This window comes from Nesoenas mayeri, assembly GCF_963082525.1.
Source record: "Nesoenas mayeri genome assembly, chromosome: 2".
Classification (NCBI taxonomy): domain Eukaryota; kingdom Metazoa; phylum Chordata; class Aves; order Columbiformes; family Columbidae; genus Nesoenas; species Nesoenas mayeri.
The window spans coordinates 139,065,458-139,083,982 of NC_137543.1; positions in this window are offsets into that span (position 1 = coordinate 139,065,458).

Here is an 18,525-nt window from a genome sequence, read left to right on the forward strand (position 1 = left end):
ATCTTTTATTTGACAATGCAAATGCGGTTGAGAAAACTGTCCTTAAAAATCCGATGCCATGACAGTTAGCAGCTGAATTTAAGGAACCATCCATTAACTGACTCTAGTGAAACCTGTTTCTCTAAAGTTCTGTGGACATCATTCTTCTAGTCATAGACAAATAAGTGAAAATATTATCTATTTTATTCTCATGTCAATATTGATCTGAAAGTGAATATGTGTCTTTTGTGGTTGCTGTGAAATTGTACACATTAGAATTGTGTTGGGATTATTTTTTAGTTATTTGCATTCATTCACAAGAACTTCATTCTTCAATGTGCAGTTCAGAAGCAGATAACCCTGACTTTTCCAGATAGGGTAGTATGGTTTCAAATATAGATTGAACTACATTAGTTTCTTCTGTGCTAGCCAGTTTCTTTAAAATGTAGCTTTTTAATTTGTTTTTGAACAAACATTCAGCCAACATGTCTGTTAACACAGGAATCTCCTAGCAAAGAATTTAGCAGTAGAAACTCAGCACAGATACAGCATCATGTTTAGGGACCATTCAGTTTAACAGCACTTTGAGCTTAGTACACTGATACAGGTTTCTCAGTCTGCACATGCTGCGCAGGTGTTTGCACCTTTTTCAGGCCATTTTTAGGCAGCACTGGTCCATTTTATGGTAAACTGAACTTGAAGCACATTGTCAAACAGCGAGCTGAACCACAGAAGCTGTGATGATACAACCTTTTGTCATATTTTTGGCTTCAAATGTCAGCACGATTATACATGATAAAGAAGCACACGATCAAAACCTTATCACACAGATGGGTATTTTAAACAACCATTCACAGATCAACCACTGAGACATTAAGCATGTCCATCCTACTTCTGTGGATGACCTTCAGGGTCATTCACGTTCACAGTCATCATTGACAATAGTCACTACCTGGTACTGTTACAGAAGTGCTATGTGTCTTTAGTTTGTTTGCTGTGCAATTGGATGTAAACCCAAATTATTTTAAAAAAACAAACATCACTCAGCTCTGCATAACCTTGTACCACTTCTCTCATACACAAAAACACACTGGTCTTCTACAAAATTACCATCCTTGTCCCCTTTCCATTTGATGTATCCTCTTGTGTCCCCTTCATAGGCCATCTGCATCACTTTCTCTAATCTGTCTTAAATCAATCAGGTCAGTTAAAGTAGAATAAGCAGAAACGGCAGGCTGACCACCACATGCTAATTTATCAACAGAAAGCTCTCACATGGTGAAAAACACTAGACTATTCTCAGAATAGGTTCCTATTTTCCTGCCGAAGAAAAAGTCAAATTGTATTACCCAATCTATACATTCAGAGTAACTCAAGGGAGTCATATTCAGGATTTGCATCAGGATGGCCAACGTCAGAATGAGGTTTTTGCTGCCATCTTCATAGTAATTCTAGTCCTAGAATGGCAGGCAGTTTCCGGCGGGAAGATGGTTTCTTCTCCAAAACCGGTTTCTTCTGCAGCAACCCATCCAGCTGTGGGGGGAGATCTGCCAGCCAAAGTTCACAAATTTTACTCATATGTGACACAGAGGAATTCTGAGCGCAGTTGTGTGATTGGTCCTGTGCTTTAAAATTAGTAATAAGCAAATAATAGGACACGAATCAGTTACCACTGAGATAGGGACCGGAGAGAAAAAAAAACACTGAGTGACAACGCTGTAATATAACGCCAAATCACAAAATGGAGACATGACACCTTTCTTCTCTTCCATAGAGTTCAACGTCCAGTTTTCAGATTCTGGCTTCCAAAACTTCTGGGTCTGATTCTTTGATTTGATTTAATAGAAGGCAAAGAGAAAGCATACAAGTTCATAGACACAATTTAATTTATAATTGAATACACATTTATTATTTGTGTCTAGATTTTGAACCAAAAAGCCCAAGTGAACATGTATTGCTACCATCCTGGTCACTGGATTCTTCCTAAATCATGGAGAGGAAAAATAAGTGGTTATTGTTGGATTCTCTGCAGTACAATGTGTCCAAAACTGCACTGAGATGATGTCAGAAAATACTACATTTTTTCCCAATTATGAAATGAATTATGGGGTGCTAGTGCACCACAGCCAGAATTGTTAAAACAGCTATTTTGGCTGATACACTGTTGTCCAGCCAGAAAACACAGGTGCTTTGTTTTTGAGGTGGGTTTTGTTTTGTTTTGTTTTTTCAAATGCCGTGTTTCAGGGTTACATTGACCATGTCTTTCTCACTCTCTTCAGAATTTAAACGGTAGAAGTCCCATATGTTGAGAAATATCTGAAGAATTCAATCTTCTGCTATTTTCTCTTCTGAAAACAGATAAAAGGAAAAGCTACAGTGCTCAAGCAAGTATAAAATCCATGGTGGCCAGGGTAAATTTCTGTCTGACTTGTTTAGAAGAGAGTACAGTGTTATTTAATAATTTTTTACCTATTCAGCTTTGTAGTGGGAGATATGAGGTGTAGTTCTTCCAGTTTGACTTAAAAGTTCATTAAATGTGTGACGTTTGTTTGTCTAACCATTCTCAGCTGTATTTAGGCCACTGTAATTCCAGAGAATTAAGAGCTTGAGTTATGTTAGAGGTGATGAACTCTGAACTAAGTGTTCATTCAGATGGTTTCAGATCAGCAGATTCAACTGGTTTCCTAAAAAGTCTTGTGCATATTTATTAAGTCAATTCAAATCTTCAGAATTTCTTGTTTGTTTTTTGTTGTTGTTTAAGGGTGTTTTTTTAAAGCCATTTTCAGTTTTCATTAGCTTTAAATCATCCTTAAAAGAGACAGCTGGGTTAGGCTGATCCTTTTTAGGAATTTGGTTATCTCATCCGGTTGTGTCTTCCTGAATGACATGTTAGTAGAATATTCAGGGAATTAAATTATTTTGTTTTCAACAAGGAGGCAAGTATCTCATAGTGTCTCCCTAGGTAAGGAGCACTGGGCCAAGTCATCTACTGCTGTAGTACCTTCTCCCTTCTTATCATTATCTATCATGCCAAATATCAGAAGAAGAACACAGACAAGGAGTTGTTATCTCTACTAGCAGGTGGTAACTGCCTAGAATGTAGGCTTCAGTCTGAGATGCCATTCTCCTGCCTCACAGGGAATAAGACACTTTAATGCCTACAGATGCAATAAAGGAAAGGCAAAACCTCCAGTTTCAGCACTCTTCTACCCTCTCTTTATTCTCTGTTTATAAAATGTGAAGATGCCTTCAGAAAAAATTTCTATGATCCATAGTTGCTCCTCCAAAGAAAATCCTGTCCTTGCTGAGCAATGCATAGGATTAAATTCTACTGCGCCTGGAGAGGAAACAGTGTCCTGGTCAATGAAGAGATACTGGGCTGAGGTGAGGCTGGTTTTTGGTTGTTATCTTCTACAGGCTTGCTTTAAAAAAATAGTGAATCGTCTCGTTAGTTTTTAGCCTTATTTTAATTTTTTTTCTCATCTTCCGGTAATTCCAACTGGGGTGTCCTGAAACTGTGCCATTAGTAGGAATAACATGTAAAACTTGTGGCCATCTTCTCTCCATCTGCCCAGACCTTCCTGATTCCTGTTTTACTCTATGTAAGTGGCAACCCCCACCATATTTGCTCCAACTCTCCCATTCCATTACAGTGAGAAACATGTGGAGTCCAGCACCAGCCATGTAGCCAACAAAAAATATGTGTGGAGAGGAGAGAGCTTCTTATCTAAATTGCACACTAACAATGAAATACTGATCTTAATAACATCTGTGAGAACTGAGAGTCTGAAGTCTGGGGTGTAAAGCTGGGAATTTGCACAAGCCATGAACACATTTGATCTCTGCTTGTAGATACATGCAGGATATTTTTTCTTATCTGCCTCAAAAAGAAAACCAGTATGGTCTTCTTTTAAAACAGGGACCTATGTATCTGAATCCTACCTCCTTGTGTTTTCCCTCTTCTGAACAGGCTGTTGTGTTCTAACCAACTAATACTGCAGTCAGTTGTGGAATAAACTAAAATTTGAGATTTTTCAAACCCCTCCCTGAAAAGATGATGGCTGAAATAGTCATTGGCAGTGTTCCTCAAGGGGGCATTCTAATACATTATTTATACTGGATAAGAGAAAGCCATCAGGATATCTGTTCAAAACTCTGGTTTAAATTCAGAGTAATTTCTTTTTCTATTGATAATGTAAATTAGTGGAAGGAAAATAAATATTAACAGAAAAACATAAACTTTCAATAAAATACATCTGAGTCCATACAAACCGTACAATCAAAGCCCAAATATTGTAATTGTGTTAGCAGAATTGGACTCTTTTTAGATTTTGTCAAAAAGTAAAATTATGTGAGTTACTGGAATATAGATGCACCCCTAATAAGACTGAGTTGATCACATATAAGAAAACAATATTTAATTTTTAAAATATCTAAGACATTATCAGTGGAATCTACAGAAGAATATTGCTAAAGTGCAGAAAACTACAGTTTATTTATTTTAGTTTATTAGAATGTTTATGTCTAAAAAGAGATAAAAAAATACATTGTGAACTAGAGCATAGCAGAAAAAATAAGGAATGGAGTTAAATCCAAGAAAACTTCAGACTATATGAGATCTCAGAAAAAAAATTATCAGGCTTACAAACTGGTGCTAATGGCTGTTGTTAGACAAATAAGCAAATCAGTCTTGGATGATGCATCTTTACGAGTTAAATAAGAAAGAACTTCTTAAAATAATTCTAAATACTGAATACTGGAGATATATGAGAGATATTTGCTTAAGAAAATATCCAATGCCATTAATAAGTGCAGACTTCAACCTACTGACAGATAATCTCAGAGTTTTGAAATGGTCCCCAGGAACTTTGTTCATCTCAACCAAGCAGAATTAAATAATAGTAGATTGTTCTGTAGTACTGTGACACAGATGTTAAAAAAAAAAAAAAAAAGGAAGGCATAACCCACAACTGATGTCTCTTGATCCTGAAGAGGCATTTGAATTAGTCAGCTTAAACTTTGTCTTCTATATTTTACAGTGGATCCAGCATCTTATGGTGACTAGTTTCTCACAAGAGCTTCTTTCACAGGACTGGACTTCTCTATAACAAGCATATTCATGTGTATCTGCAAAGGGAGTAACACTGAACCCTTCAGTCCATATGGACGAACATGCCAAAAATATCACTTCCTCATTATGTTATTTTATATAGCCATCTTTTACATATGCATAAAATTATTGACTACAGGAAATTAGCAATACACTTATGGCTTTGATATAAAAAAGTGAATGTTAATATAAAGGGTGAACACAGGCTAATGACACTTAAGAAAGTAGAACAAATGTTTCCCACAGCACTCACTGGTTACAAATTAATTGCGCTGTATTAGACATTTTAGCAGTCTCCAGTACTTAAAAAATGGATTTCAGCTCAGCTTGAAGTAGCTTAAGGTATCTGCTTTATCAAAAATGATAAATATTTTATAAACTAAGTTATTTTTAAGGGATTGCAATAAAAAGAATAGTATCTGTTAAGGTAAAAGATATCATGAGGCAAATACTTCCTATAGAGGTGAATTCTCTTTCTGTTTTATGGAACTGAGTCCCATTTTTCACGAAATCCATGCCTGGCTAATTTATATTATCCTGAATAAGCTGAAATCCAACCTCCTTTCACACCTCTTTACAAGTTCTGCAGCATTATATGGGGAAGGTTCCTCTGGAAAAAAATTAACCAGAAGCATTGAATGTGGCAGGTTCTCCAGACGTAGGGTGATTGTAAAAGGATCACACTAATTTTACGGTAGTTCTGTGCTTGCAAATGGTTAGGAAGTGAAGGTGGACAATCAGCACCTTTCATATGTTTACTTGAAGGGTTCCTAGGAAATAACTTCACAGAAACTAGCAATACTTCCAGAAAGTCTTCTGGCAACTCAGGAGTCCTTAAATTATCCTTGGATGAACAGACTTCTTTTTTTCTACTAAAATTTCTAATGATTTGGAAAAAAGTGAGCCAGATGTCGGTTGGACGTCCTGCACTACAAATTCGCAGCCATTCTTGAATTGGCAGCCAGGCTCAGGGAGGATTCATCTTTGAGGAACACCAGGACCAGAGCAAAACCAGCCTTAGAATTAAGCAGCTGCAAATGAATATAGCACTTGTACTTGCAGCTTTGATGTAAAAAGTCTACTCTTTGGCAAGATTTATGATGTGGTGCAGTTATTTTCTGGTAACTTTCTGTTGTGATTTCAGAAGAAATGCTCAATAACTGACAGAAGTGGACTTTTTTTCAGCAAACACAATCAGTATAACAGAGGTTTAAGATCATTACATTCTTCGGAGAAAGCAGCACTCCTGAAATCTAGAACTACGTTGCATCAGAAAAACTACCAGCCAGGTTCAGTCATGATTTGCTTTCCTAGCATGCCACAATGAGTGTGGTTAAGAAGTATCAGCACAGTTTCATATATAAAGATAGGAATTGCACGCAAGGAGCTTTTTCTTTTCAACTGGCCTTCTCACATAAACACTTTACATACAGTTACAATATGTAACACTTAGCAAACTGCATATCTATACTATACAGTGTAATGTTACCTAGGAATAAGGAATAAAAAGGATCACATGATTGGGAGCCATATAAAACTCTGGTGACTAGGCCACAGATTCCTCACGCTTGCTTCAGTCCAACAGACACACATTTACCTGGCTGGTGAGTAAAGATTTCCACGGACTGCAGTTTGAGCCTGCTGTGGCAGGTAACATATAGTACAGTTTCAGAGGGTCATCATCAGTGAGCCTAAATGGAGAAAGTAGTATACAACTATCGAAGAGTCTTTTTGCATGCTTTCAGAATACAGTGTGAAATACAACTACAGATTCTTGCAAGAGAGAACTTCACTGTCTCCACTAGAGTAATAGTTTTCTACATCTAAAACAGGAGCATCAAACTCTTTCACAGAGGGCAACATCAGCCTTGCGGTTGCCTTTGAATGGCCAAATATAATTTTAGGACTGTATACATGTAGGAGTAGTAGGAGTAGTTACATTTATAAATTACATGGATTTTGCTCTAGACCTGTGAGCTAGAACTAAAAATGTTTGTATACAACTAGCAAGATATACCAACTCTTTCTGGGCCTTATCGTATGATATATTTAGCTTAATGTCAGATCTTCAGAACCAATGGCAACAAAGGTAGCTTGTCATAATTACAAGAGAGCAAATAATAACTGTCTTGTCTGGCTAGCCATCTCTTCATTTCAAAAGTGAGCCCATGGTCAAACTGCAGAGATCCAGTGGTGTGAGATACCCCAGCTTAGTTCTGCATGGAAAATGTCTCTTGTCCTAAAAACACAATAACTACATTCAGCAGAGCTTGCAAGACAAGTGATGAAGGAGATATAGCATTTAATGAGTGCAGAAAAGAGTGATATGTGTTTTAATAGAAGGTACGGAAATATTTGTTGGCTGTGTGGTTTTGACAGCTCTGCATAAGTGGCTACCACTTCAAAATTCACACTGGTAAATTTGCTATTGAGTTCCATGTAGAAACTGCAGCGTGATGTAACGCTGCGTGACTCGACTGGTAGCTGAACTCAATGGGCTAATTGCTAAAAGCTTGTGAGACAAGGTCCGAAACTAGGAGACCAGCTACAGACATTTAACTTAAAATGTTTGATGCCTTTATTTTATGTTTCTTTAACAAATACTTAGTTCCCTCATGACAAAACATTTTTCAGGAAGAGTAACCTAGAAATGGTAAGACAGAGGGAAATTCAGAAGCAGGGGTTTTTTAAGCTAAAACGTTGGACAGCTGACATAGTAACAACACCCAAAGACCTCATAGCTACATGGACAGACTAGCTCATTTACACCTGTCAAGGGACTCAGACTGCTGAGATGAAGAGTGTAACAGTGTTTGCTCTACTTGCAGAAAGTTGAAATAACAATGACAGAAGCCTCTATCTGGTATATCTCTGTCTGGGGTACTTCAGCCTTTGCAGTTCTTATAGAATGAATCCAAGAAGTTCATCTCCCTGCCCGTGCTGAGAAAATTGTTGTGAAGAGTGAAAGAACAAAAAGAGGGGTGGAAAAAAATAAAGTTCGATGGAAAGGGAAGAGCTGACTGCAGTCTCACGGGATTTTTTTTGCTTGCCCCTGAATCTATCACCATAGATTATGTGGTTTAGGAACCTCATCAGAGCAAACTGACACTTCCCTCCTACCCACATATTAGTTTCCTTTGCCTAGAAAGGACAGACTGGTGCCTGTCTACACCTTGTCCTAATACAGATTTTGTGCACAATTACATCAGACACCCAAACGGAACAACACAGAAGTGCTCTAAGAGACTCTGCTGGACATAGCCATCATAGTATTTTTGGTTTGGAGAAGTGGAAAAGTTTGTTGGAAACAAGAAAATTTTCGTTTTTTCTATTTCTTTTAAATAATGTCCCTGAGCGTGCAATTTAGGCAAATGTTCATTTTATTTAATATTAACCAAAGTAAAAATTCATCCAAACTAGTTATCAGGCATGATTGTTCCCACATGCTTGAGACATCCTACTGAGGTGGAAGGAATTTCCTTCTGTAGGCTGTCACTCCTCTCCAGGGAGTCAAAAGGTGCTTTGAAGGTTCTCTTAAAATAGACACCTCACTTCAGATAGCCAAAATCAGGTTAAATAAAACCTACCCATGACAGTTGAGACACAAACCAGTGAATCTAAAAGAAAGATTCATGAAAACTAATAAAGTCAGCAGGACTGCTTAAATTTAACCATCTGACATAAGTTTTCATGGTTAATTTTAAAGGCAAGGCTGTTCAGCACTTTGCAGAACCGTTACTTGTTTTACACCTAAATCATACATAAAATGTAAGTACATGAATATTTATGTGCTGAAGAAAGATCAGGTCATAAAGACTTACAAGAAGTGCTGCAGCCCAGCTGTCAGAAACTCCTGCCGAGCTAACCATCTGTCTATAATCACATATCTATCAGTTTTCTGTCTGTAATTACTTGTGTCTGTCAATGGCCTCCTCAACCCAAATGCAGACTTCAAAGAATTCAGATTTTTTCCTGAAAAATCAGATCTTTCCTCTGTTTCCTCCTTCTCCCCTTTTCCCCTCCTCATGTAGGTATTTATGTACCTTGATTAGTTCTGCAGTTTTCTGGGGGGGAGGTGGAGAGTGATTACACTGACATCATACAAATGGAGAATCTGTATTTATTCTAGGGAAAAAAGAGTCTTTTGAAGATGCCAAGACAGCATTTATTAGTAAGTTGAGATTTTCGTGGACCAAATTGGACTCGCCTTCTGCTTACAAACAAACTGCTATGAAAGCAATTGCCTGTACACTGAATGTCAGATTTTAAACACTTCTGTAGGATTCTGTTACATTTTACTATTGCTTTATGAGCTCTCAGATTCAACTAGACAGAAATGTGAAGGTACTGAATTAGTGCAACACAAAGGTGATCTAGGATGTGTACAGTTGTTAGTAATTCACATAATATATACCATTCCAGTGCTGACAGGGGGTTATACCTTATATGATTAGTATTAAGGGAAAGCATGGAAAATAATAAAATAAAATCCAACACACACTGATTTATTGTTACTTAAAATATACACTGTTTGGAGACAGGACCTTCCAGAGCCTTTTCCTTTTCCACCTGGTAATCCTCACCTTGCTCAGTCAGAGCAGGCTGCATGTCTCTCCAGTACATTAACAGAGCTCCCAGGGCCACAGAGAAGAGCTGAGCTTGCAGCATCTACCATGTTTTCTCATTCTCTTGCCCAGTAGCAAGGAAGTGAGCTCAGGACTCAGTTTCAGGTCTCCTGTAAGACTCCTGCTGGCTTGTCCAACATCTCCTGGCTCTTTAAAAGAAACTGAAAAAAACTCTGTTTCCTAATGGTTTGTATTGGATTCATGCTGAGAAATCCCAGTTCTGTGCCTGCCACTTGGATTGGTTGCACTCTCCAAGAAACATAAAAAACATCCTTCTTTTCTCTGGTCTAGATCCACATTCTTCATTAGCTTCAGCCCTCTTTTTTAATGACCTCCATTAGCCCATGCATGAAATGGCTACAAAAGTTTTTCTGTCTTCTTCGAGGATTATCTTCAGCTTGGATTTCTCCTTTCCTGCTTCCCATTAGGGCCCCCTACCACTTGTTTGTGCTAGAAGAGAATCTAGCACTGAAGCATAAGAAGCCAAATGAAAACTAGAATTGTATTTTGTTTAGAATTAAAATCTGGAGGAAGTACAGATCAGAGCTTTAAAGTGTGGTAGTATGCTAAAAGAAAATTATCTTTAAAGGTTATAGAGTATTCATTCACTCTTGGAACTCTACAACTCTACATTCCTTCCTAAGAGATATGGGATACAAGTTTATGTTGTGTACAATTGAAAAGATTCCTGTCCTTCTACTCATTTATTCTAGGGAGAGAAATAGAAGAGATTATTCCATTCTTTATTTGGAGCTTCTATTCAGCAATTTGAACAGGGAGGTGCAAATGATTGTTCCAAGTGACTTCGACATTTAGCCCACTGATATGTTAAAAAGAAACTTTTTAGAGCTAATCACTGAAAATCCAGTCTGTGGATTGAAAATCTTTTAGCCTCATGCAGGAGGGACCCTATACCCTCCACAACTGAATAACAATTCAGTTTTTTCATTATGAAGCTACAAAATCTGTCCCTGATATTGATGCAAAATAGAGAAGGAAAGGTTGGTGAAAACACTGTGTATAAGTAACAGCACCTCTGTAGCAGGACCTTTTGGTTCCTGGAGTACCTCTTCATCCTCCCAGTATCCCTCCCTCTTATAGGAAGTGAGGATTACACAGTAGCATTACAAAAAATGATAGAGACAAGTAAAGTCCAAGCTCTAAGAACATTTGTTTGAAGAAGACAATGGATCATATCCTGATGATCCTATATATTAAAACTCTCAGACACTGGGATTGTTTGGGATATTGATTTAGATAAAGAAGGCATCCTTTTGTGTGTGCATGTGGTCATGAATCACCAAACGACAAACTTGCTGTCACTCCCCACAAAACAGACGATAATAGTAGCCGTATTTATGAATTGTCCTTATTGACTCTTTGTGAAACTACCAAATGATCACATTAACCCCAGATAACTGGTTTAGGTTTGGTTTGCATCAAACTTTTTTAATCAGAAGGATAGTAAGTGGAATGATCTTGTTTGATTACATTTGTCTGGGTGGTTAGGATTCATTACATCTACATTTAGCCACCTAAAAGTTAAGTGTCTAGTCTAAGTTCATCCTCAACACTTTCTCTACAGTGAGTGGAGGAAAAGAAGAACCCTAAGACCCCTGGAGCACAAGTCTGATGAGGAGCAGTTGAGGGAACTGGGGCAGTTGAGCCTGGAGAAAAGGAGGCTGAGGGGAGACCTTATCACTGTCTACAACTGCCTGAAAGGAGGGTGTAGCATGGAGAGTGTTGGTCTCTTCTCCCAAGTAGAAAGTGATAAAACAAGAGGAAATGGCCTCAAGTTGCACCACAGAGGTTTAGATTGGGTATTAGGAAAAAATTCTTCATAGAAAGGGTTGTCAGGCATTGGAACAGGCTGCCCAGGGCAGTGAGGAGTCACCATCCCTGGAGGTGTTTAAAAGGTGTTTAGATAAGGTTCTTAGGGACATGGTTTATTGCTAGAGTTAGGTTATGGTTGGACTCAATGATCCTGAGGGTCTTTTGCAACTGACATGATTCTATGATTCTAAGATAGTTGTGTAAAGTAGGTAGGATGAACCACATTCTGGAGTTAGCCATGTACTTGCATTAACTGTGGAAGGACTCAAGATGCCTGGCTACAGTCAGGTACAACTCTGTAACAGCTGAATCAATCTCTGCATCAATCTCTGCATGAGAGCTCAAATTCATGACTGCTGCTCAGTGGGAGGAGGCTCACCTCATGTTTTGCAATTTTATTTTATGACAATTAGCCATTTTGACCCTACTCCTCCTACCCAGAAGAGAAACAAACAGACAAAACCCTCAAAAGTTCCTGCATAGCAGTACGAATAAAGAGGTATTCAGAATGTAAAGGGCTCTGCACAAATACTCCTTGCAGTATTCACTTGGCTCCGCTGATGTCTATGTATATATAAACTGACTTCATGAACCAGTAAACTTTTCCATATTATGTTGTTCACATTCCGCAAGCCTGAAAGGTTGGGCTATCTCTGAGGAGTAAAACCAGCTAAATTTCCATGCCTGTTTCTTGGTTTTTGACACAGAGAGGATTGCCAGCAAATGTGTGGCGGTTGTGGTTTTTGTGATGTGGACGCTTGGACTGACACACGTATTTCACTTTGATGCTGTATGCTCCTTAGATAGCAATAACTTTCCAGTGGTGTTACACTGTTCTACACACAAATCTGTGACCTGGACCAGGAAGTCTTCAGAGTCTTCACTGACTGCCAGAGTGTTGCCATCTTCCTGTCCGTGATCACTTGTCATTAAAAGGGTTGATCTGGGTGCAGAATGGATCTTAAGAAAAAGAAACTAAAAAACTGCATGTGTTTATTTGCAAGATTGTGTGTTTTCTCTTAATTACACTACTACTGCTTTGGCATCAATTCAAATTGCTAATCTTTGCCTAGCCAGCCATCTGTATTTTTGTCACAAATGGATGGAAGATGCAAACCACATAAAAATGAGGCTCTGACAGCTTTAATTTCCATCTCCAGATTAACCAGAAGAAATGTGCTTTGTCACTTACAAAATACACTGTAGTTCAGTTTGGGTTGGTGGAGAAACTATTGTTTTCCAAAAGAGTAAAGGAAGATGACCAAGGCCCAAAAAGCATGACGTTGTTATTAATTGGAGACTTTCTTAGAATGGTTTGTTTTTCTGAACCTTGATGATCCCAGATCTGTTTTGCATTTCACCTCATTCCTTGCCCTCTCTATCCATGGAGAAACCTCAAAAGTTTTAAATTAGTTGGTTCAGACAGTTGGGTGGAGAAGAATGAGCTGTTCTGAATTGCTCTCTGAGCTTTGCTCTTCTTGGAGCAGCTGCTAACGAACAGAAAACCGGTCTCCTTTGTAACTTCATTTTACTGTATGTCAAACCTCAACTGCAAATATTTTTTTTTAAATAATCAAGTGCAATCTGATATGTATGAACAGCAGCACTTTATTGCCATTTTATCAGCCAGAGTTCCTTTGAAGGGATGCTGGTGACCAAGAAAATTTGCCAGATCAAAATGGTTATAATTGTGCACTTATTCAATCAAGTACTGAAACAATGCATGTAATTGTATTGCTAGTGATATATTATTAACAAAACATTTTGTTGCTATGCAGTTCTTCCTTATTGATGGTTCTTTTCTATCTCAGATTAGCAATAAGCCATACAAGTAAATCTTACTTGCATGGATCAACAAATTTAAAAGCATGAATTGCTTATTTGCTTTATTAGACATAGTAAATCTACTCGACAGAGACATCTTCCTTGCTTTTATGTGTTTCTTGTTGACAGCCTTTTCCAGTGTAGGTCTCTCAGAGCCACCATATCATATTACAGGTCATCATGGGCTTTTGCAGAAGGTTCCAGGCAGCAGTGGACGTTCTGTTTTTGCTTCCCCCTGTGATTTGATTGTTATATTGCAGAGTTTCTATTGTAAGCATGACAACGATAAAAGTGTGGGGTTTTTTCTCTAAAATTTGGAACTGTTGGAATATCTGAAATAAAAGTCCAACCAGCCTGAGAGCAGTCAGAAACCCCCAAAGCACAGGTCATGCAGCTTCCCCTCCAGCACAGCTATCTAGGCTTCTTCTCTGCACTTTCAAGTCACATTCCCCAGCACTTCAGAGAAGGGAGAAGGAGCCCATCACAATATAAATGAAATATGTATTTTTCATTAATCCTGTCACTGGAAAGTGCCAACAATAACCGAGGGATTTACAGAGAAGAAAATCAGGTCCTTGTCCAGAGCAGTCAGCAGTCTGGAGTAGGTGTTTGTATATGCTGGAGATTACAGGCAAGCAAGTTACGTGAACACTGAATCACCAAAAGAGGGAGAATTAAATGGCACAGCTCATTAATTCTGCGGTCTTTACTTTGTTACAGTTAACTCTTAGTTTTGTCTCACTGATTGTTAACAAGTCTGTCTGGAGAACATGCAGGCTGGCATGGAGAAGACCTCTGCTAAGGCTACATTTTGAGAAAGGTTCAAGCATGGAGAACGTGGCTTTATAGAAGGATGTCTAAAGACAAAAATTAAAGAGAAGGATTAAATAATAGTTTTCAGACAGAAATCTGGAAAAAAAAAATCTGATTTAAGGGAATTAAAAAATCTAACTTAAGGGAAGTTAAAAAATCTGAACTTATGGAAGCGCCATTGTAGATCATCCTGGGAAGTGTGAAATCACTGTTGTGGAAGGAAATAACAGGTTAGAAAACATCTGGTAGTGACGAGACAAGTCTATCTGATACTGCTTTGAGGAATGATTCTTTTTATGATTCTTTGCTAAATACTTCACAATGACAAAGTGGTCTGGATGTGGGACTGGTTTTAGCCTGGATCCATCTCAGCCCTGTCTTTGTAATGGAAGAAGTCAATGAAAGTTTTTGTTATATTTGATGTAAAAATATTTCTTACCCTAGAGCTGTCCAGGTTTAATTTTAAGATCATTTTGGAGATTCACAAATGCAGGCAATCCAAGAGGCTGCCCACCCTTAAGCAAAAATTTGTACTGTGTCCAAACCGCTGCTCATATCCACCTCTGAATCTGCTCTGATCTACCTTCATACTGCTTTGGGAGAGGCATAGCAGAAAGCAGGCAGAATATTTTTGTGACCCGTTTTTGGTATTGCTTTGTTTTTCCACTACCTAGAGAATGACATTCATATCGTGAGTGTCTAGAACTCTGTTCAGTGTTGGGAAAATGGGAAGAATTGGTTCAGTGTTCAGATTCATTCTGAAAGTTCATTCTGTGTGTTCAATTGTGCTTGTTCATGACTGTCCAAAATCTGCGTGTGATTTCAACCCACTGCTTCTCAGTGGTGCTCATTGCTGAATTTTGAAGCCTGTACAAAGACAACAGAGTAGGCTGTCAATTCTTATTATGATTCATGCCATTCTAACTGATTAATTTAGTGAAACATGGCATAATCACACCAGGCTAGACATATGTCAGCAAAACAACATTTGCGAAAAACACAGGACAGCCCCAGCGTTAGCCTGTTTTGGTGACTTTGGTTTTGAAGGGGCCTGAGGGAGCTTTCCTACCTTGACTAGTTTCCTGGTCCTCTTTCCCCAAAATAGGAAGAAAATTAGATTCTCTCCATAGTGATGACTTTAATGAAAAATAGTGGTTTCTTGCATACAGCAAATTTGCTTGTAGCTGTCTTTACCTTCTTCTCAAGGCAGGTACAGGGTACTCCTTTTCTTAAAGCAAACATTGAACAAGGATAAAAGCAAAGAGATCTCAGCAGCCTGATAGACTCTTTTTCCACATTCACCTTTCCTTCTTGTGCACAGCTCACCCAGGGAAGATGTCAAAAGTGACAGCTACTGGAATTTTGTAATTAAATATTTGTAAGAAGGTACCATTTCTTTCATTTCCAAGCTAGAAAATGACAACTTTGTTCCAAAATTCAGGAATCAAAAGATAATGATGGCTTCTTTTTTTTTTTTTTTTTTTTTTTTTTTTTTTTTACAGTGCAAGGGAAAATATTTATTTTTGGACACATGTTTTTATTATGAGCTGGGTCCTGTTGGCCTCTGTCTATGGTAGACATCCAGCACAACTAAACACAAGGGCTGAGCATTTGTTTCTGAGAGAAAAGATGAGTAAAGTGCAGACTTTACTCATGAGAAGAATATCAAGTCATCAGGAGTTACTCTGAATCTTTCTCCTACCCCCTTAGATGTATTTTTCTATTTTTTAAAGAGGAAAAAAGTTGGTATGTTAACAGTAATGGTAAGGATTTACAAAAAAAAAAAAAAAGACAAGGGAGAAACCTATGAATATATGAGGGAGAAAAAAAGAAAAGGTCTGTGTGAGGTTATTTGAAGTAACATAAAAGGGAGAGTACCTAACTAGTTCTTAATGAAATAACACAATGAAGCTTCAGACATTTTTTATCTTCAGTAGATTAAAAGAGAAAAATGGGTAGATTTTTTTGTTCCATATCTTCATTGGTTGAATCACACTTAAAATAAAGAACTAACCTAATGAAATTTAACAAGGAAAAGTGTAGAGTCCTGCATCTGGGCAGGAACAACCCCAGGTTCCAGTATCGGTTGGGAAATTACATATTAGAGAGCAGTGTAGGGGAAAGGGACCTGGGGATCCTGGTGGACAACAGGATGACCATGAGCCAGCACTGTGCCCTTGTGGCCAGGAAGGCCAATGGCATCCTGGGATGTATTAGAAGGAGGGTGGTTAGTAGATCAAGAGAGGTCCTCCTTCCCCTCTACTCTGCCCTGGTGAGACCCCATCTGGAATATTGTGTCCAGTTCTGGGCCCCTCAGTTCAAGAAGGACAGGGAACTGCTGGAGAGGGTCCAGCGTAGGGCAACCAAGATGATTAAGGGAGTGGAGCACCTCCCTTATGAGGAAAGGCTGAGGGAGCTGGGTCTCTTTAGTTTGGAGAAGAGGAGACTGAGGGGTGACCTTATTAATGTTTATAAATATATAAAGGGTGAGTGCCATGAGGATGGAGCCAGGCTCTTCTCGTTGGCAAACAATGATAGGACAAGGGGCAATGGGATCAAGCTGGAACACAAGAGGTTCCACTTAAATTTGAGAAGAAACTTCTTCTCAGTAAGGGTGACAGAGCACTGGAACAGGCTGCCCGGGGGGGTTGTGGAGTCTCCTTCTCTGGAGACATTCAAGACCCACCTGGACATGTTCCTGTGCAACCTCACTTAGGCGTTCCTGCTCCAGCAGGGGGATTGGACTAGATGATCTTTTGAGGTCCCTTCCAATCCAGAACATACTGTGATACTGTGATACTGTGAACTATCCTGGACATACAAAAAAAATCATTAGAAGTCTTAAACGTTAGCTATACGTTAAACGTTAACGTCTAAACGTTAGCTATAAAATTAAAATGAGAATTTAGCCTATGAAATCCTTTCAGAATCTCAGCTAAAGCTTCTTGCCATGATATTTTGAAAGGCATGAACCTCAAAGCTGAGACATCATTACCCTTCTGTTCTTTAGTCTTCTCAAAGACTAAAATTCCTATTCAGTATTATGGCAACAAAAGTCTTTCCGTACTTCTCATGACCAGCTTCTCACATGGCCTTGGCTGAAACAAATCTATCTATTACATCTTGCCGTTGTCTCTTCATAAAATGTGTGCAGTAATGCATAGGGGTGCAGAGGAATGGGAGAGAAAATGGAAAATGGAAATGCTATCATAAAAAAAACCCCAAAAACAAAAACAAAAACAAGAAGAATACTCGTTGACCTCAGGCTAGGCTATCAACAACAACTTTCAAGATAAAACTATCTCATGGCCTAACGATGCAGTGCATTAAGTGTGCCCAGGATGCTTCAACAACTGTGAAAGAAAAGTTCTCTGACTTCTAGAAGCAGCAAGAACTTCAGCAGAAGAGAGAGAAAGACTCTGGTCCAGGCGCTTTATTTCCTACCCAGGAGATGCAACAGCACTCACAAGTGAGAACATACGGGGCTTTGCAGCTTCCGAAGGGCATCCAGCTGGCAGAGGAAGGGCTGTGCACTGTGAGGGGCACAACATTTATGTAAGATATTTAGCCTGCATTCAAACTATCCAACTTTTGACACATAACTGAAACAACTGAATTACAAGCTTAATTATTCTTGTTTAATCTTGGTTCTCACCTCTGGAGGCAATTCTGTTCATCTAACATCTAAATTGCCTTCTAGAAATTTCTAAGTCTTTCTGAGACAAGGAGTTTTGTCTCTTCCCTTAGCTTAATTCTAAGGTTAGGTCTGGAAAGTCCAGTCAGAACCCACAGAGATTCAATTTTACCCATGGAAAATAATGCAGAAATTACAGATCATTTGCTGTTGTACTATATACCAAGAGCTATAGACACAAAGTTTTTTCTTGTTTTTCTCTCCTTTTGTTTCTCTCCTTTCAAACTTTGTTTTAAAATGTGACCTTTTTTCACTCATAGTGCTTGCTTTGTTAAGTAAAATGTTTAAAACATTTGACAGTAATTTGTCCTGTGTATACCACAAAGGGCAGACAAACTGTGCTGTTCAGCAGTTAACATACTCAGGGCACTTAGGATATGAAACACCACAATGACTCCTGAACAATTCCTGCTTATCTTTCTGGTATGTAAACTAAAGCCATGCTTTATTTCTTTTGGAGTTTTGTTTTAGCAGGTGTATGTTCCTTATTTGAGCAAAGAACATTTTTCCAATCATTTTTATGATTGCTTCTTTGAAGGTAACTTCCTGGAGATAGACCCAATTGCAAAAACCATTCATGGGGTCCTTGTCAATCACTAAAAATTGAAGTTACTGATAGAAAACTGATGTGGTCAGAAGATGAAAGA